Source organism: Xenopus laevis, chromosome 2L (assembly GCF_017654675.1).
Source record: "Xenopus laevis strain J_2021 chromosome 2L, Xenopus_laevis_v10.1, whole genome shotgun sequence".
Lineage (NCBI taxonomy): Eukaryota > Metazoa > Chordata > Amphibia > Anura > Pipidae > Xenopus > Xenopus laevis.
The window spans coordinates 173,277,185-173,298,383 of NC_054373.1; the positions used below are offsets into that span (position 1 = coordinate 173,277,185).

Genomic DNA, 21,199 nt, shown 5'->3' on the forward strand with positions numbered 1-21,199 from the left:
TCCACTATTTAACCTGTGCCATATAGCCTTTTTTTTAAATTTCCGCCATTGCTACACAGCAGCTTGTTTATATGAACTATAGTAGTGTTTCTGAATCAAACAGATCATTTTTACCAGTGCAGGGCAACATTACATAATATTTTCATTACTTTAAAACACTTTCACTTTTGGTGATACTGTTCCTTTAAGCAACTGAGTTTTACTTACTACTTATATGATGATGCTGCAGGGGTTTTGATACCATCTTGATTCAGGATACAGTGTGTCCTTACCATTCTGTTGTACACTGGGTGCTGTGAAACCAAAGGCTCAGAGCAATTAGTTGTGCTAATTTTTCAGCATGTCATGATGAGTAATTTTTGTTTAACAACGCACTTTCTAGAAAGTTTGATATTCAATAGCTGTCAGAATGACCAATTGCAGACATATTTTTGTCCAGTCCGATTTGCACATTTTCTTCCCTTTGATAATTATTCCTTTTTATATAATTAGGTCATTAACTTGAGGACACGCCATAATTTCACTTGCTAATTTACATGCTGATACAGTCATCCATATTTGTTATTGCGGGAAGCTTAAGAATTGTTTTCTATTGTTTTCTATTTTTTGTATTTTAAGTTTATGTAGCCTTTTCTGTAGAACTTCTTCAGTAAATCAGTAAACCTCACACAATGTACTATATAAAGCTAGCATAAGAGATCTTGGTCACAATTCTCATTACTTTATCACATTTAAAATCAACTCACACCAGTGTTCCAATTTAGAAATTAAACTGCTCTACTGAAGGTCCAGGGTTTTCTGGAAAATTCATCCAGATTAGATTAAAAGATTTTGACAAGTCAAAGTAATGGCAGTAAAACATTCATCATTCATTTCTGGGGGGAAAAACTGGGCTGAAGTGAAAATGACATTTTCTATTTATTTTAACAATTTGAATATTTTAAAATACTTGAAAAATAAAATAGCTGGAATGTTGACAAAATACCTCAGGGGTTATTTGAATGTAAAAAATTTTAGAAAAAAAACTTGAATTTTTTCGAGATTTCGAGATACCCCGATGCTGCAAAAAGCCCAAATCCAAAAATCCACCATCTCAGACCTGTCGAAGTTCTGTATAAGAGAGAGGCACCTATCCCAATTTTAAGTTTTTGTGGTCTGCACTGGGTTTAGCCCAAAAATCTAACTTTTTTGGGGGGGTTGGGGTTTGTGGGCAAAAACTAGAAAAAATAGAGTGATTCAGCAAAAAAGTCAGAACAATTTGGATTTTAGGAAATAACCTCCCTCATGTTAACTTCTATAGAAGCTTGCCAGGTTTAAGCTGTTGATGTGTTTCATTCAAATTTTCAAAAATTTTTTGATTGATACATCTCAAAAATGTAATTTTCTTAAATCTCTTAAATCCATCTTGAATTGTAATAAATTCCCCACCTAGTGTAAGGACAGCTGCCTAGTCTGATTCAACTATTTCCTCTGTATGCCAATAGGTTTTAAAACCTACCACATAATTTATTAAACTCACAGGGTACCAGTGAGAAAATGGAAGGCAAATAATAACAAAATGGAAAATTTGCTACAGATTTACATCAAAACTAGATAGTTTAAGTGTTTCAGGGATAAAGAAGAATTTATAATAATGCAAACCAATGGAATCATTCAGTACAATGCACTGTGGCCTCTGAGAAAGAGGGTGCAATCAGCAATTATAATTTTAATTAATGTTTTGTATGATCTAGTTATTTGGATACCTACTGTCTTCTTTAACCAATCAGCATTTCAGTGGCTAACTGTGGCCACATCAGGGACAAGCTGTAACTTTGGTAGGTTCTTGACATTGTTGAATGTGGTCAGTCAGGGGAAGGGATCTCCAATTACTTCTACTGCAGAGAATCAATAAATAAGTGTTATTTCCCATCTAGCCATCCTCTAGAGACTGCAGTAAGCAATGTGGCCTGTTAATGTAGCTGGAAACAGAATGATTTAGGAGCATATTTATCATGGTAAAAAATAAAGTGACATGTATACCAAAATTTAAAAACACAATAACTCCACATTCCCTATTCATCTTTATAGTTTTTGAAATAAATATGCCCCTAAAATGACCATACTCATACTTCACCGTGAGAGTAGAAATAGTGGTCAGTTTCAGTGTTGCTGTAACAAAGGAGAATGTTATTGGGTAATGTTATAAGAACAGAACTTGTCCAAGGTTTAACAACCCACAGAAATCAAATGTTTGTTTTCAAACAGATCAATAAATGCTATTGGGTGCTAAGGGTTACTAGTTACAAGTCTTGCACCTGTTATTATAGTAACCATATAAATATACAATTCCATACTTTGTTATAAACTGGTAAGTATATGATGGGCTTAAAAGACGGGTTTTATATAACAGTTTCCCTTCAACATCAGGTCACTGAGCAATTTAAAATGTAGTGATCCAAACTTCACATGTTTTCTAAACCATGATAAAACTCATTTTCTCTAAAACCTCAAATGCAATGAAAGTTATTAAAAGAGATGATTAATCCGGAAAAAAAATTGTAAAACCTCTACTTTTCGCATATGAACGAAGTTCGTAGATACATACAACAATGAACTAAAGGATCTCTGCAAATCTCTAAAACCATGATTTTTGCAGGAAAAGAAGAGAAGCTTCCATTGACTTCTATATCACCTCAACAGCATTTGTTTGGTGGATTTTATGGCTTGGGCACTTGATAAATTATGAAAAGATTGTGGATGAAGGTACAATGAGAAAAATACCATTTGCAATAAAAAGCCCAAATTGGAGAAACAAATATTCGCCAAATGTTCTTAAATTGGTCCCTATATGCTGAATCCCCAGCACTTTCAAAGATCTACTGATCAATATATGAGTTCACATGAGTTCAACAACGGACATTCAGGGGGTTATTTATCAAAGGTTGAGTGTTAGAGTGGTGGGCCCATAGCATCCCAGTACAACACTTTCAGTCCGACACTAGCTTTAGACAGAATAAAGTAACAGAGTTCTGCACTGAGATAGAATGGGAAAAAGACAAACTGTTGTGACCGGTGACCCTTTTTGCCTGGTACTCCTAGACCTTATTGGTGGTGATTACTTCCGTGCTTAACTAGGAAACCCAGTTCCAAAGGGGAAAGAAATATGGTGTGTGATCTTTGTGCAGAGTTATAAACCTTGTTAGAATAATAGCTGTACAGCATAAACTGTAAAAAATAATCATTAATCATTTTGTTTGGGCAAAAATTTGCCATTTTTGTTACAAAGCTATCCCTGCTAATCTGAATAGTATGCAGCATAACTGGCACAGTGTCACTCACACACAAAAGCATCAGATAGGCTCATTAATTATACATTTTCTGCAGAGACATTACACAGCAAAATCTAGCATGGATACATTTATTTTTGTGCTAACTGCTCTAAATCCATTCACAAGTGAGTCATTTCTTACGTCATTTCATTAATTTAGGTTAAGTGTAGTTTTACTCAACAGGAATGGGTGACCCTGTGAAATTCAGATCATTCTACATTATGCATTTATGTAATTTGTATTTTTCATGCAAATATATACATGAACCAACACTCAGGTTTAAAAAAAAAAAAAAAATACTGTGCCTGGTTAAATCTTATGTGACAGGTTACACAAAATAACCACATTCACATTTCTTTTGAATGAAAACCTGTGAGTACAATGAATCTGAGTACAATGAATCTGGTTAACATATATATACACAGTTTACACACACACACCAACACCTCTTTTGACTCACAAGATAATCTGATGTTCAGGGCCCACTTTCTGAATAAGTAAATAGAGACACTGCCAAATGGTAGTGGAAATAAGAAATCACTGGTATGATTCGTCCCAGACTGACACCAACTAGGGCCGGAGCCCATCCGGTGACCCTCTGGCACACCAAACAGGCCAGTTTCCTGCTTTAAAATACCAGGACCCTGTCCCCACTAGAAGGAACCATGACTAGCGAAACTGCTTCAGAGTGCTCTCCTCTAACCGCTGATTTATGATGGGCGAATGTGTCTCGTTTCGCTTTGACGAAGAATGGAAAAAATTCATGAAACGAAAATGTTGACGTCCACGTCAATTCAGATGCTTGCGTCAATTTTGAAGCCAGTGATAATGTCAAAAAGCGTCAGAATAATGTTGATGCACAACGTTTTTGACGCAAGCAACTTTTCCAGCTCGCATCGAAAATTCTGGCGAATTTTCGCAGCAGTTTTGCGAATTTATTCATCGGCAGCAAAACACATAAATTCACCACGAATTCGAGCCTGGTGAGTTTATTTGCCCATCACTATTCATGACCTAATATGGTCAAGACTTTCAGTATGCTTATATTTTACAATAGAGGTAAACTAGATACATCAGTTCTATCCAAACGGTATATTTATAATACCTATATATGTAAATATTCAGAAAACAGATACTAACCACCATATGAAGGGGTTCATCCTGTAGCTTACAAGAAATAAAGAGCCCACGTCTGGAAGATGTGCTTGTCCCATTTTGAAATGTATTGATTTTCCTTTAAATACCAAGCAAAGTATGAGATTCTTCTGAAGCTTTCTGTCTGAATAAAAGATCCATCAGCTACATACTAAAATCTATTCATATTTTATAAACAGGAGCTGCCTTTTTGCTTGCATCTGCTGAATAATTCTCTGTGCACCAAATACAACTAAATCGTTGATGGTTTTTATGTTGCTATGCAATTATAGGCTCTGTTTAATAAAATAAATGGACTGCAAACACTACAGGCATAATATAGTAACAGTTGCCAAGTACGGAAGTCTACAAATGTGTAGCAATTAGTGTATGTATTCCATATTTTTTTTCTCCTAGACCAATAGGTTTTGCCTGCTGATTTGGTTCTGTGGGTTACTAAACCTTGGAAAATGTTGCTCCTGTAGTTTTCTAAGGGGTTTGACCTCACTTACCTACTTTCACGATGGATGTCAAACCCTTGCTGAAAAATATGAATGATAGACACTAGTGATGGGCGAATTTTGGGTGTATAATTCGCGAAACAGCGCTGGGATCTTATTTTTGACACCGGCGTCCAGTTTTTTTTATGTCGGCGCAAATTCAATGGCGAAAATGCACCAGCGTCCAAAAAAAAAAAAACAGTCGTCTGCGTCATTTTTTTTGCTACGAATTCGCGCCTGGCCAATAAATTCACCCATCACTAATAGACACAATAGTGCCAACAATTCAGAAGGGTTCAGGAGGAGCTATGGCCTCATGTTGAGAAAATTGTGGTGGAACCCAATTCCCTATAAAGGACCCTAGCATAAATACAGTAAGAGACAATATTTACTCTGCAAATCTTGAATCTTACTATGATGTTGCCTGAACCAATGAGCCTATCCTTTGCACCAAACCAGAAAGGTTGCCTAATATATCATTGAATTTATATCACATTAAATGGTTCAATCAACATAAATGTTCGATTCGGGTTTTCGCAGGATTTTTATCTGAATCGAATAAATCAAGCTTTTTTAACAAATAAGGTCAAATTGTGGATTCTAGTTTGGTCAGACTTATTTATTTAAAAAAATCTGAAAAATTTGGATTTTAGTAAATAACCCTCCCCATGTACAAAATGTGTAAAAAAAAAATGTGTATTTGCAAGAATGTATGTATGTATGTACCTACATACAGTAGCTGCTGATGTCTCAAATCAATCTGTGTTCCTATACAGTAAATCTGTTTGCTGGCCATTACAAAAATAAATAATGAAAAAAATTTAAAAAAATCATTAGAAAATAATCTACGCATCATTTAGGATTTAATTCACTAAAAAATAGCTGCAATTAACCAAAGGGGAAAAATTACTGTTAAAGAGCTAAATTGTTATTAAATAGGAAACATTGCATGTGCTTGTAAGATGGTATTTTATTGATTAAAAAGCAAGGACTGTGAAACTAAATTTAACCTACGGAGCAAAATAATTTCAGCGCACATGTAGTTTGTGCAGCGATTCATTTTCATCGTCACTAATTATATCAGCTTCAGTTCAAGAGTGTTTATCTTCTAGAGGATTTGAAAATATTGGAATGCTGGTGCTGTTTCTGGTAAAGACATTTGCTATACGGCCAGTTCCTTCTAGAACTCAGTATGCGGTGCACGTTTATTATCATAGTAAGAGTAGCAATTGAATAGCTTCATCAGAATTTGATGACAAATTACGGATTAAAGATCGATGACAAATTACAGATTGCAGGGGGAGTCTGTAATTACGGTCTGCTTCAAGCATTCAGTCATTTAAAGTTTCTCAATGCATTGTGGGTAAAAAAAAAACCTGCCCTGGTATCTTTCAAAAATGTATTTATCATAAGGCAATACTAGAAGCAAAATGCAATATTCACATTCTCCTGATTGAATTTAGGGCAGTAGTCTCATTGGCCTGTAGTGATCGGCATACAAAAAATTTACTTACATTATTAAGCCCTCTGTGTTTGTGGTTCACCTACATAACTGGTCATTGCTATTATTAGTATTTTAGGACCATTTTCTATTAAGCTTATTCTGTGTAAAGTCCGAAATAGTCGGATTTTCTGTCTAATTCCAAAGCAGACCACAGCAAAACAAATAAGAGAGGGAACTCTCCCATTGACTTATATACAACATCGTCAGGTCTGAGATGCCAGATTTTCGGATTCAGACTTTTTGCAGCCTCAGTGTTTCATAAACCCTGGACTTTGATAAATAACCACTTGAGAGTACTGTTGCAAGCTGATAGACTGGCATTGGCTAAATATTTCTAATCCACATGACCCAGAGCAGTAGTTCAGTGTTTTTCAAATATCTAGAAATAAAGCAAGATGCACACGAGATAGAGCTTGTTGTTTTGGTTTGCTTTTATCAATCATTTTCACCCATGATTACCTTTAACAGAATGATGCTTTCAAGAAATGTATCTGACTTAACAAAATTATTCTTCAATTGAGATAAAAGCTACTAACTACACTTGTCAAAGCTGGTTATGGAAAAGATTACATTTTACATCATAAACTCCATCTGCAGAGAAGTCATCTTGTCATATTTGTCTTTGTGAAAATTTCTATGAAAGAGCTTCAGCTATTAAGTGAAATTTGTTTTCATTACACACGTATACTGTTGACATCACAGGTTAAAAGAGGATGACATGAGGCTTATCAGACAGTTTTATACTATGGGTATCGTATAAAGTGTAAAAAAAATTTAACTTATTTGGTCAATTATGGTCAGCCAACCTGTATTTAGCTCCTACGTGAGCTATATGTATTCTGTGAAAGTTGAAGCATATTGGCTATGTGATGAATTTGTGGGAGATGTAGAATAGTGGAGTGTCTGGGTATTGGGTAAAGAGGACACACTTATAATATGAACCGATATTCCTGCAGTCCAGGAGTATTGGTCCTGGAACATTGTTCATATGAGGCTATTTTGCCATTCATGCACAAGGCCACACAGGAGCCAGTGGAGCTATGATTCCATGCAATGCTTGTTAGTTAGATGCCCAGTAATTGGGAGTTATTTTTGCGTTGTTGTGCTTCACTTCTTTTTGGTATTTATTTGTTTGTACTGTAATATACATAGGAATTCTCTTTACTTTTCAATTAACATGACCCACTACCAGAAGTTCACCAGGACCTCAACTCAGTGTTAAGGTATGGTATGTGTATGTTTAAAAGTTGAATATAATGCCTATATAGCGCATTACATCACTGAAAAATGTCAGCATACATAATTTGGAGATGGAGCAAAAGTCAAAACCTTATTTACAATAGGAAAATCATAGTCCACCCATGCACAACTATTGTGTTTTAAAAGTCAATGGGAAAAAGTATAACCACAGTTTATATTGTGTACACCTGTCTAAGAGGTAACCACATCAAAGTAACATAATAACATAATTAGTTAGGTTGAAAAAAGCACACATACATCAAGTTTAACCTTTTAACTCTATTTAACCTGTCCAACTGCCAGTTGATCCAGAGGAAGGCAAAAAACCCATTTGAAGCCTCTCCAATTTGTCTAAGAGAAGGAAAAAAATTCCTTCCTGACTCCAAAATGGCAATTGGACCAGTTCCTGGATCAACTTGTACTATGAGCTATCTCCCATATCCCTGTATTCCCTCACTAGCTAAAAAGCCATCCAACCCCATCTTAAAGCTATCTAATGTATCAGCCTGTACCACTGATTCAGGGAGACAATTCCACATCTTCACAACCCCTTACTGTAAAAACCCCTTCTGAATATTTAGGTGGAACCACCTTTCTTCTAATCGGAATGGGTGACCTTGTGTCAGCTGAAAAGACCTACTGGTAAATAAAGCATTAGAGAGATTATTATATGATCCCCTTATATATTTATACATAGTTATCATATCACCCCTTAAGCACCTCTTCTCTAGTATAAACATCCCCAATTTGGCCAGTCTTTCCTCATAGCTAAGATTTCCCATACCTTTTACCAGCTTAGTTGCCCTTCTCCATACCCTCTCTAATACAATAATGTCCTGTTTGAGCACTGAAAACCAAAACTTTAAGGCATATTCTAGTTGGGGCCTTACCAGTGCTCTATTCAGTGGAAGAAAAAAACCCTCCTCCCATGAATCAATGCCCCTTTTAATACAGATCAAGACCTTATCTACCCATGATGCCACTGACTGGCATTGCTTGCTACAGCCAAGTTTATTATCTACAAGGACTCCAAGGTCCTTTTTCATAATGGATTTGCCTAGTGCAGTCCCATTAAGGGTATAAGTGGATATTTTTACATCCCAGGTGCATGACTTTACATTTATCAACATTGAATCTCATTTGCCACTTAGCTGCCCAGATTGCCAGTTTGTCAAGATCATGTTACAAGGATGCCACATCCTGGATGGAATTAATTGGGCTGGATAGTTTTGTGTCATCTGCAAACACTGATACATTACTTACAATACCCTCCCCTAAGTCATTAATAAACAAGTTAAATAAAAGTGGGCCCAATACCGTGCACTGAGGGACCCCACTAAGAACCTTACTCCAAGTAGAGAATGTACCATTAACAACCACCCTCTGTACCCGATCCTGTATCCAGTTTCCTATCCATGTGGAAATGCCTTCATTAAGCCCAACAGACCTTGGTTTAGAAAGCAGTCGTTTGTGGGGCACAGTATCAAACACTTTTGCAAAATCCAAATAGATCACATCTACCCCCCCCCCCCACTGTCCAGCATCTTACTTACCTCATCTTAAAAAAAAACACACGGGATACTTTTTCGCTCTCCAAATGCATTACAGTCAATGGAAGTATTTTCTTGTGGCAACTTTTTTTGTCTCTGACTTTTTTTGTCCAAATGCATTAAAGTCAAGGGTATTTTTCTTATGGCAACTTTTTTGTCCAAATGCATTAAAGTCAATGGGTGTTTTTTGTTATAGCGACTTTTTTGTTTTGGTGACATTTTAGTCTCAGCAACTTTTTTTGTTGCGGCAAATGTTTCCACTCTAATTTTTGCCGCAGTTTCGTGGAAAAAAAAAAACTGCAGATGGCTATTATTATTCTTTATAAACTACTTTTTTTATGGTCTGCTACTAAAAATATCACCATGGCAACCAACCCCCCCCCAATTGACCGTGAAGCTTTCATTATATTGTTTTTTTTAAATTTTCCTTCTATTTAGGAAATCTCTATTCTGACTTCCAAATGTCTTCCTGTTTGCTATGGAAATTAAGTGCTAGTAACCAGTCCACAACAAAATTATAAAATAATTCTAAACCACACAAACTAAAGAACAACTGTTTTATACCACCACTGCCTACAACAATTTACCCTTTAATCAAATTCACAGCTTTTATGAACTTGAACAGAGAAAGTAGCATTAAACTCAGTACTTTGTGGCTAATGAACTAACCTTCGTTTCTCACTCTCTTAAGGAATTGAAAGTAGAGGCAATTTCAAAAGATCGTTCACAGAAAAATCTTTGGAGTCCAAATAATGAATTACCTTTATGTGGACTAATAGCTTTGCATTTTTTCCAAAGAAAAAATAAATAAGAAATAAATTATGTGGCCTGTCACAATGATTTATGATGTAGGCATCAATATAAAAAAGGTTCTGTCAAATAAATCCTTTCTAGAGCAAGCAAGTAATTTAAGATTTTTCTTCCAATTTGAGTGCTTTGGTGCCCTGTGCCAGCCTGCTATGACCTTGGGAGGTCACTCCACTTACTCCATATATCTCAATTGTCCCAATGTTATAACCTGCAGAACTGAAATGAATGAAAAAGAATTCAGACATTATTCATAGTCAAGTCATTCAGCATTTCTAAAGGATACCTTTTCCTTACCTATTGCTTTTACCCTTTAAATTGTATGCCTATTATCATTGTAATCTCAGTTCTAATAAAGACCCATTAAAGATGCAGTAGGAAAACAGGCCACAAGGCAAACAAGTTAAGAATAAATTGGAGGTGCCTGGTTGATTATATGTCATGGGAGGTCACCGTTGTATTGATTTGCTACTAGTATTAGTGATAATATGCAGTTGATGAACTTTAGTGTGAGAATATTCAAATGAAACCTGCAATTAGGGGACACTACAGACTCTTTCAGACAGTGAGGTAGTGTGTTGGCTAAAAGGATCCACAATCACAACAAAAACTCCAAATTGGTCCAGCAAAATGTTAAGATTAAGGGGCCCATTTACTTAGCTCAAGTGAAGGAATAGAATAAAAAAAAACTTCGAATTTCAAATGATTTTTTTGGCTACTTCGGCCATCGACTACGACTTCGAATCGAACGATTCAAACTAAAAATCGTTCGACCATTCGATAGTCGTAGTACTGTCTCTTTAAAAAAACTTTGCCCCCTAAAACCCGCCGAAGTGCAATGTTAGCCTATGGAGAAGGTCCCCATAGGCTTTCTAATGTTTTTTTGGTCGAAGAAAAAACGTTCGATCGATGGATGAAAATCCTTCTAATCGAACGATTCGAACTATTTGCGGTAAATCCTTCGACTTCGAATATCAAAGTCAAAGGATTTACATTTGGCAGTCGAATATTGAGGGTTAATTAACCCTCAATATTCAACCCTATGTAAATCTGCCTCATCCAACTTCTTGACACCCTAAACTTCTCAGAAATGAAATTCTTTTTGGAGGACTGAACAAAGACCCAATAGATTCCTTAAAATATGTAAATAATGCCACAGTCTAATAGGCTTTTCCAGACCCCCAACACTTTTATCAACCTTGGAACAATGGTGGCCTAATAAGTGACTATGGCCCACAATAGAAATGATGGGAGGCAGGGAATTCGTTTTAGAACATTAAATTAACTTTAGGTTATAAGCTGAAACATGCCAGTATGCCTTTTAAGAAATATTTAAACTAGACAGCACAGAAACTGAAAGGCAAAGAATTAAATGAAGGGGAATAGTAAAAATAAAAAAGCAAGTCATGCAGTTATAATTGCTAAAAACTCTGATCACAAAGGCCATTAAAATAACCAATGAAAAGTTGAGTCCATAATGAGTGGGAAATGGATCCTACCATAAAGTGCAACTGTTGCAATTTGGGTAACATTTAAATCATCAATATGCATCACAGAGAAACTTGTCTGGAAAATCGCTACAGACAAACCTCACACTATCACAGTTCTACTAAATGTCAAAGCCTGCTATAAATTACATATGTCAACATTTTTTCACATTCACAAAAATTGCACATTTATTTGCAGCCATTGAGGATGTTCACCTTTTTACTATTGCATTTTTATATCGAGAAATGTTCATTTTTAGTAGCTATGCCCCTCAATGATTCTCTGTATCGGTTATCCAGATTTTGCAAATGGTGAAATGAATTAATTCCACAAAGGAATAACATTTGAAAGTGCAAAACAGAAAACAATACAGGATCTGTTATCCACAAACCCATTATCGAGAAAGTTCCAAATTACAGGATGGTCATCTCTCATAGACTCCATTTTATTCAAATAATCCAAATTTTAAAAAAATACCTCCTTTTTCTCTGTAATTATAAAACAGTGCTTTGTACTTGATCCAAACTAAGATATAATGAATTCTAATTGGACGCAAAACCAGCCTATTGGGTTAATTTAATATTTGAAATATTTGATAGTAGACTTAAGGTATGAAGACCCACATTTTTAAAACCATTATGGTGCAGTGAGGCTGTGACCACAAAACACATATAAACAAATACAAGAGTCCTCTGCACTCAACCCATTATCAATAAATTTAAGACAGAGACACTTATAGCCCCTTTGTAAAATGTATAATTAAACTATAGAATTCTTAATGAATCAGATGAAAATGAAGCATAGGACTGGCCAGATATGGGATGACTTTGATGTAGTTGGCCATCTTAAATATATTGCAATATATGGACAAACAATCCCTGTTTTGTTTAAAGGGTAAGGCATTTTTCAGTAGCAGTATGCACAAAATGTCTCTTTCTTAAATATATTGATAATGGGTTGAGTGCAGAGGACTCTTGTATTTGTTTATATGTGTTTTGTGGTCACAGCCTCATTGCACCCCCACCTAATGTTTTTAAAAATTAGTGGTGAGCACAACTTTTTCTTGTTTTTTATATATATACTGTATAAGTAATAGCTACATGCTGCATATACGGATGTTACTTACACTACAAAGTGATTAAATCAGTCACAGTTTGAATCTGATACAGTGGAGTCAAATCAGGGCAGAGATCAATGCAAGTCAGAAACAAAAGGGAGCAAAAAAAGAGAAAAATGCAGACTGCCAGGCACCATAGGACAAACTGCATAGATTTGTATAGAAGGGAGATTACAGTATGACTGATCAATCTGTTATTCTCTCATTCATTCACTGGAAAAAAAAACATTTGGCCTTGAAGATTAACTAAGCAATTGCTTGCTGCTGTGGGTGTTTTGATATGTAAGTACAGTATTTAGCTTGTAAATATAGGGAGCGTCTTTTATGCTCAAGATCTGTATTACTAGCGCAAGGTCAGTCAATAAAACAGCTACATACAATCAGCACAAGGTATTATTTTTCAAATCTTAACATACTTTTCCGTTTTATTTTTAACTTGACCATTGGATTGTGGTTGATTACTCTGATAACCTCAATCAAAACGCAATTACCCAGCGAGGGCAAAGGGTAATTATTCCCATCAAGTAAAGATTGAAAGCACCTGAATAGACAGCTATAATTCTCTGTGTTTCTTCTATAATCCAATAGTAACATTCAGTTTTGAGGTAATTTATTTTGGTACTCCATTATTTATGTTTTTTAGCCATATATAGATGGAGCGATTGTGTTGACTCTGGAACTAACTCTTCATGAAAAGACTCCAGAGTTATATAATTCAGTTCTAACCCATACCAAAACTTTATTAAGACTAATGAAAACGCTTCTGGTTGCTGGGGTAAAATCAAATCCCAGGTTATAAATTCCTGGAAAGTAAGTGGCAACAGACTTTAAATAAAGAATCATTTAGTTATAGGGGTGCTTTTGCATTACTCATTGAGAAACTGGGTGGAAAATGTCTTCTTATTTTTTATAAGATTTATTAAGCTACTGCAACAAAAGTGCAGGGATCATATGGTGCACAGATGGTCGGCAAACTCCTTCAAATACAGATAGAATGAGCTATATTTAGCAACACTATCTCATTTACACAACAACAAAAACTGAAAAAAATTAATGGGTAGACTAGCGGCTGCAGCCAAAAAGACAATGCTGCAGAAATGGTTGAATACAGACTCCCCATCATTAACATTGGCAAAACAAAAATGACACCATGTTTTCCATATGGACTGGTTAATATCAATAAACAGAAAAGAACATAATACATCAAAATTCTTACATGGCTAACATATATAGCACACCTTCCACAACAGATCAGACACCTTACGATCTTTACTTTTAGACCTACATATTAGGTTAATTGATTAATATGTTATAACTTTGAATGAAAACAAGTTATTAAAAAAAAGTGTATGGATCCATAGGGTTAAGTTCTCCTATAGTCTGAAAATCTTTCTTGGTTGGACCTACCGAAGTCAATGTTAGCCTATGGGGAAGGTCCCCATAGGCTTGCCTGTGATTTTTTGATCAAAGGATTTTCCTTCGATCGTTGGATTAAAATCCTTCGAATCGTTCGATTCGAAGGATTTAATCGTTCGAAAATCCTTCGATCGATCGAACGAACGTTTAGCGCTAAATCCTTCGACTTCGATATTCTAAGTCGAAGGATTTCAATTCGAGGGTCGAATTTCGAAGTATTTTTAACTTCGAAATTCGACCCTTAGTGAATCTGCCCCTCAGAGTAACTAGGCTATTGTGGTGATGACTATCAAGAAGAATCCATTCCATTTACATTTTATACCCTATAAGCTAGGGCTCAACAGTTGGGTTTTAAAGCACAACCAGGCAGGATCCCAACTAGTCTGTATTAGTATAGTGCAGAATTTTTTGACCGGCATATGTAGAGTTAGGTAAGTATATTTTTAGTTAAATGACTACCTCTCCTATTTTTGTTTATTGACATAGAGATGGTGCAGAGCTTCTTACCTTACCTTACCTTGTCTTTCATAAGACAATTTATTCTTTTTCAGACAAGGTTGAACCTTCTCAGGAAATGTTTTATAGAATAACAGAACCCAAAACATGATCTATTTTATATGTCCAGTGTTTCATCCTTTCTGATTTTCTTAAAAGCTTTTGACAGTCAATTAAATGCAACATTAAGCTCTACCGCTCACAATGTAGAACAATTCTGGTTTATTTTAATGCAGAGAGCTCCTTATAATGAACAGTAAGCAATGTATTGTTCTTTAGAAAACATCTGCATTCACCTGATACAAGAAGCAGATTCTCTGTAATGGTAAAATTGATTAAACCTTCCAAGTTTCCAGAGTTGGAAAAAGACAGTTTAAATGTCACTGAACTTTAAATCAGACATTCTTTAAAGACTGTATGTTCTGTTTTGTTGATTAAAATGGTTCTTGTAATACTCATGGGTATGTATTATATCTTACATTTTTATAAAAAGGATATTTTTTTACAATGAAAAACAATGATCAATATTATCTTGACGTAATCATCATCCCATAAATATAAAATGTAAGCAATAATGTGGGATTACTTTTCATTTTAATCAATTTGATACATAATTTGATACTTTAACAATAACAAGTGAAATGTTTTTCTAAATGGGGAAAAATTACATTAAAAAGCACTATTTTCTTGATCAATATATTTTCTCAAATTAGAAAAACTTGATTATTTTCAATGCAAATTGAACTATTCAATTAATATTCACAAATTTGACTGCTTAAAAAGAACTAAAAAAATAAAATAGCTTGAATGCTGAAAATACACCTCACCAGCTGTTATTTGTCAAAATAATCCATTTCCAGATTTTATTTCATTAAAATCTTAAAAAATATGAGTTCCAAAAACAAAAATTCGGAAAAAAAGTGAAATTTTAACAATTTGAGTTGCAAAAACTAAATTTTGGATAAAAGTGAGATTTTAAAAATTTGAGTTCCAAAAACTAAAATAAGGAAGAAAAAAAAAAGAGATTTTTATACACAGAAAAACATTGTCCCAATTTTTAATACCGTAAGTACATCCCACTACATCTGGAGCAAATAAGAATTAGTATTAGTATTTACCTGACTTTTAATGAGAGCTTAAGTACACCATTATGGCTGGCCAGCCCATCCCTGATTTACAGTAAGTAGATCTTTATAAAGTGCTTTTGTTTTGAGTGAATGGAAATAAGTGCTCTATATGGTCAAATTTCTTTACATCCTACAATCGTGTTCTAATACAGCTTAAAGATTAAGAGAATGCTGTCTTTTATGAAGTATGGTACTGTAGAAAATGTTAGAAGTTCACCTTCCTATTCTTAACCAAAACAACAGTAAGAGGACCACAGGTCCTGTGTAGGATAAATGATCATTTCCATTTTCTATAAAATAACGATGAACATCTGTTACTTTCTGCATGACTGTATATTCCTTTCTCGTTTTAGCCTTCTGTTAATTTCCTTTACTTTGCATCACAAGGGAAAGCATTTGGTTATTGATATCAGCACTTAAATATTTGGTAAGCACTTGTGATTTAATTGAAAAATGAACAAATGTCCTTGCCCCATAGTAATCTTTAACGCGAATAGTGTTTTCTTGTCATAGTGTGTCTCCCAAATTAATGATATTCCCATCTTTGTAATGATGATTCCCTAGTGCCTTATTTAATATAGAGAAGTATAAAGTGTTTTATTTAAGTTTATGGAAAAATTAAGAGAGTAGAGAAATTCTAGGTTTCAGGAAGACTTACAAGCATCCTATACAGCAGTGATCCCCAACCAGTGGCTTGAGTGCATGTTCCTCCCCAACCCCTTTAATATTGCTCCCAGTGCACGTGCTTATTTTTGAATTCCTGGCTTTGGGGCAAGTTTAGGTTGTAAAAAAAAAAAAAACAGATTTACTGCCAAACTGAACTTTCTGTAGGCTGCCAATCCACATAGAGGCTACCATAGACAATCACAGACCTTATTTGGCACCCCCAGAAACTTATTTCATGCTTCTGTTGCTCCTCAACTCTTTTCACATTTGAATGTGGCTCATGGGTAAAAAAAAAATTGTGGACCCCTGTTATACAGAACGACACACACACCAGGATCTCATCTGGATTCTCCAGTGCAGAACTAGCCTTAATGTATTAAGAGAATGCAGCAATAGAGAGGGGACATGTTTGTTTTTTTTAATATAGTTTTTTGTTTGCAAACAACTCCATCAGGATGGTTGTCAGTAATACATTATGAATTGCAGGAATAAATCTGTCATTAACCAGACACTCCTTTCTTAAGTTTTCTTTCTCTATTTCCTTCCATGGTGGCAATGGACCATGACCATGAAAACAGTAAGTTCCTTGCTATAAGTGCACATGTTCATAGTCAGAGATCGCCATCACAGAGCCAGGCTGAGAAGTAGAGAGGGTGCCAAGCGGTTGGCTTTCTTTCTAATTTTAACACCCACTATATAGGTAAGTTGCTATAAAATCAATGGCTCCAATTTAACCCTTTAAATGCCAACTGACATCTTCTGTGTCACACCATTATTTAATGGCAAAACATGATATAACAAAATCAAAAGACCCCGGAAGGGTTAAATAATTGGGAAAAGAGTTGCACCATTATTTAATGGCAAAACATGATATAACAAAATCAAAAGACCCCGGAAGGGTTAAATAATTGGGAAAACAGTTGCACCATCTAAATGAATGGCAACATTATAGAGTTGGGTGATAGCAAAGGGGTTTAACTTTCTCAGAGCCAAGTGATCATGAAGAAAGGTAGCTTTTACTCATTACACATCAAGTGGACACATACACAAATTAGCTTACATACTGATAAATGACTGCATTGCATTTGTATTTTAGAAATGTGCAGGTAGCCAATTTGTATGTTAGATGAAATAGTCTTTTAACAGTCAAAAAGGGAATTCAGTAAAAAATCAGATTTCCAGAATTTATCTCATTTTACTAAGGACAGGCCAAGCCATAATGAGACTATTTTCAGTTTTCAATCTGGTTTATGAAATAAGCTTTAAAGAGAATACAGTTTTGATTGGGCCTTACCTTCTCAAATATGTCACCAGAGATATGTTACCTGCAGCACACTGTATATCCGATTTGGGGAAATTGTTTTATGTCCAATCTAGAAAGGCAAAATATGCAAAGATTAGATGCCTGGTGCAGTGATTACTTAACATTTTTCTTTTGAAAATAAATCTTCACAGAACTGTCACTACCTTCAGTCCTATTATTCTAACAAGCGGCAGGATTTACACATTCAGTGAGGAACCAAATCAAACAGATAAATCAGCATACAATTTCAGGCTCTTTATACATTTGAAATTATTATTTTTTTACCTAGATGAAACCATAGACCACAAAAGATCTTAGAGCAAAAACTTTTTAAAGGTTAATGGCAAAACAATTGAATTACAAATGCCAGCTGAAAAATGCCCATGACCTATATTCGTACTTTTTTTTAACTTTTAAATATTTTTATATTTCTAAAAAATGTTGTTGCTGTTGGTTAACTTGAAAGTTTATCCTGTAATTATTTGTATTTATTTACAGATGCTGCCTTTTGCTTAGTGATTCTTCTGTACCTGCATGTTCTTCTTTATTCCACATATTCCAGGATAATATATTCATTTTTAATATAAATAAATAAAAAAATAAAATAAAATATATGATCATATATATTTGGATAAACTGAAGTTTAATATATATACAATGTACAACAGTGTATGAAAGCATATATTTTGCATTACACTTGTAGGGATGTGTAAAATAGCCGTCCCCAGTATTATTTAGCAGGCAGTCACCTAGGGGCAGATTCACTAAGGGGCAGATTCATTAAGGGTCGAATTTCGAAGTTAAAAATACTTCGAAATTCGACCCTCGAATTGAAATCCTTCGACTTCGAATATCGAAGTCGAAGGATTTAGCGCTAATCCTGCGATCGATCAATCGAAGGATTTTTCGTTCGATCGAACGATTAAATCCTTCGAATCGAACGATTCGAAGGATTTTAATCCAACGATCGAAGGAAAATCCTTCGATCAAAAAATCACAGGCAAGCCTATGGGGACCTTCCCCATAGGCTAACATTGACTTCGGTAGGTTTTACCTGCCGAAGTAAAGGGTCGAAGTTTTTTTTAAAGGGGAAGTACTTCGACTATCGAATGGTCGAATAGTCGAACGATTTTTCGTTCGATTCGTTCGAATTCGAACGAATTTAACCAATTCGATGGTCGAAGTACCAAAAAAATACTTCGAAATTCGAATTTTTTTCATTCGAATCCTTCACTCGAGCTTCATGAATCGGCCCCTAAGGGTCGAATTTCGAAGTTAAAAATACTTCGAAATTCGACCCTCGAATTGAAATCCTTCGACTTCGAATATCGAAGTCGAAGGATTTAGCGCTAAACGTTCGTTCGATCGATCGAAGGATTTTTCGTTCGATCGAACGATTAAATCCTTCGAATCGAACGATTCGAAGGATTTTAATCCAACGATCGAAGGAAAATCCTTCGATCAAAAAAAGTTTAGCAAGCCTATGGGGACCTTCCCCATAGGCTAACATTGACTTCGGTAGGTTTTATCTGCCGAAGTAGGGGGTCGAAGTTTTTTTTAAAGGGAAAGTACTTCGACTATCGAATGGTCGAATAGTCGAACGATTTTTCGTTCGGATCGTTCGAATCGAAGTCGAAGGTCGTAGTCGAAGGTCGAAGTAGCCCATTCGATGGTCGAAGTACCCAAAAAATACTTCGAAATTCGAAGTATTTTTCATTCGAATCCTTCACTCGAGCTTAGTGAATCGGCCCCCTAGTGTTATAGACACCTAACTGGGTCCTAAAAAACAGTTGGGAGGGGTAACTGTTTCCTATTCCTGCTTTAAGCTATGCCCCTTGTTGTTTATCACAGTGACCAGTATATGGCATTGTGCTAGAGTATAAAAGCCTCTGAAGCCATGCTTTCAGGGTCCATCTTGTGCTGGCTCTAGCTTGAGCAGGCAGGCAGAGCTCGAGTGGAACCTAGACAGGTCAAGTCTAGCAAGAATAGGCTACTCACCTTTATAGGTCACTCTAGGAGTGACAGACAGTCAGATTATTTAGCTGAGCATCTTGAGGCTCCTCCGAGGATTGTGAGTGGGATTAAGATCCCAGGGTACTAATTGCCCAGAAGTAAGGACTAAGTGTACAGACCTAGGGTAGAGAGTATTCCCCTCAGGTTCCACTTAGGGAAAAGGCTGAAAGCTGGGTGTACCTTCTCAAAGCTGCATGCATTATTCTTGTTCATGAGGAGAATCATATTGACCAAAAGGTGCTGTGAGTATTGCCTATCCAATGTTGATCCTGTATGTGCTAATTGTACAATCCACTGAGGATTGTATATTGTGTCTAATAAATCTGTTCTATGGTTAAGTTATAAGAATCACTGGCGCCCAATTATTTGCACCTTGAATACAGTTACAGTTGCACTACACCCTGCTTCCACATGGCTGCAGTGGAGCTTATAGTAGAGGTAGGTGCACTCAATTTTACTATAGCGCTACACACTGAATGCACATCATTTTTTATAATTCCTACATCGTGAGTCCTAGCCCCTTAAAAGCAAAGATGAATTTTCAGTATTCGTTGGACGTGTAGGTGAAGGGCAATGTAGCCTCTGCTATTTTTCTCTGTTGCAAATGTTAAATTCACACACGGTTGATGTCGCTAATTAATCTATATCAGCCTCCAATTATAGATCTGTAATTGATAGTTATTAAGACGAGAATTTCTGTCAGCACTAATCACAGATAAATGAATAAAAATGATGGTTATTGCTAAAGTATTTCTTTTACTGCCAGAAGAGAGTAATTTGAGGCACAGTTTGAGTCTATTAATATGGGTTACGCTTTTTTTTTTTTTTTTTGAATAGACAAAGTTTTTATGAGAATTTGAAGAGTAAGAACATAACACATAGGGAAATCAAATATATAGTGGGAATTCACCCATGGTAACTTTAATCAACCTGTGTGTTATTCATAGCAGGGTTTTTAAACAAAAAAAAATTCCAGCATTTGCAACCATAATATCAATTTTGATACCAGACCAGATTGGTTCATTGGCAGTCTGAATATTAAAGAAACTGACATTTCTTTTTCTTCTTCTCACCTATCTTAGCTGGTTCCTACTTCCTGGACAGAGAGCTTACTCACAGCTAGTGATGGGCGAATTTATTTGCCAGGGGCAAATTTGCTGCGAATTTCGCGTTTTGCTGCCGGCAAATAAATTGCCGAAAATGCAATGAAAATTTGACGCATCAAAAAATGTTGACATCAGCGACATTCCATATTCTTCAATGCAATTGGACAAAATAGGCACATGTCAAATGTTTGCCGGCGTCAGAATTGTTGACACCCGCAAATCGACGCCAGCTTCAAAATTCACGTTTTGTTTATTTTTTGCTGTTTTGTCCTTTGCCTTTTCCACAGATGATGCCTCATAATTTAAAACAACTGAAATGTTTTTTCCAGCTTCAGTGAAAACAGTCTAGTTATACTCTACATTTACTCATCTCACAGATCACTCTGGGAGAAATATACTTCACTTAGTAGTCTGTAACTACAA

The 21,199-nt window shown here is 35.5% G+C and overlaps 1 protein-coding gene across 1 annotated transcript in view; it reads right to left on the reverse strand.

The window, feature by feature from the left end:
• Nucleotides 1-21,199, reverse strand: part of LOC108707575 (contactin-5) — an 879,452-nt gene that overhangs the window by 494,573 nt on the left and 363,680 nt on the right. The window contains exon 3 of the mRNA XM_041582695.1: nt 17,649-17,727. The gene's annotated coding sequence lies outside the window, so the exon portion shown is untranslated. The remainder of the gene's footprint in view (nt 1-17,648; nt 17,728-21,199) is intronic.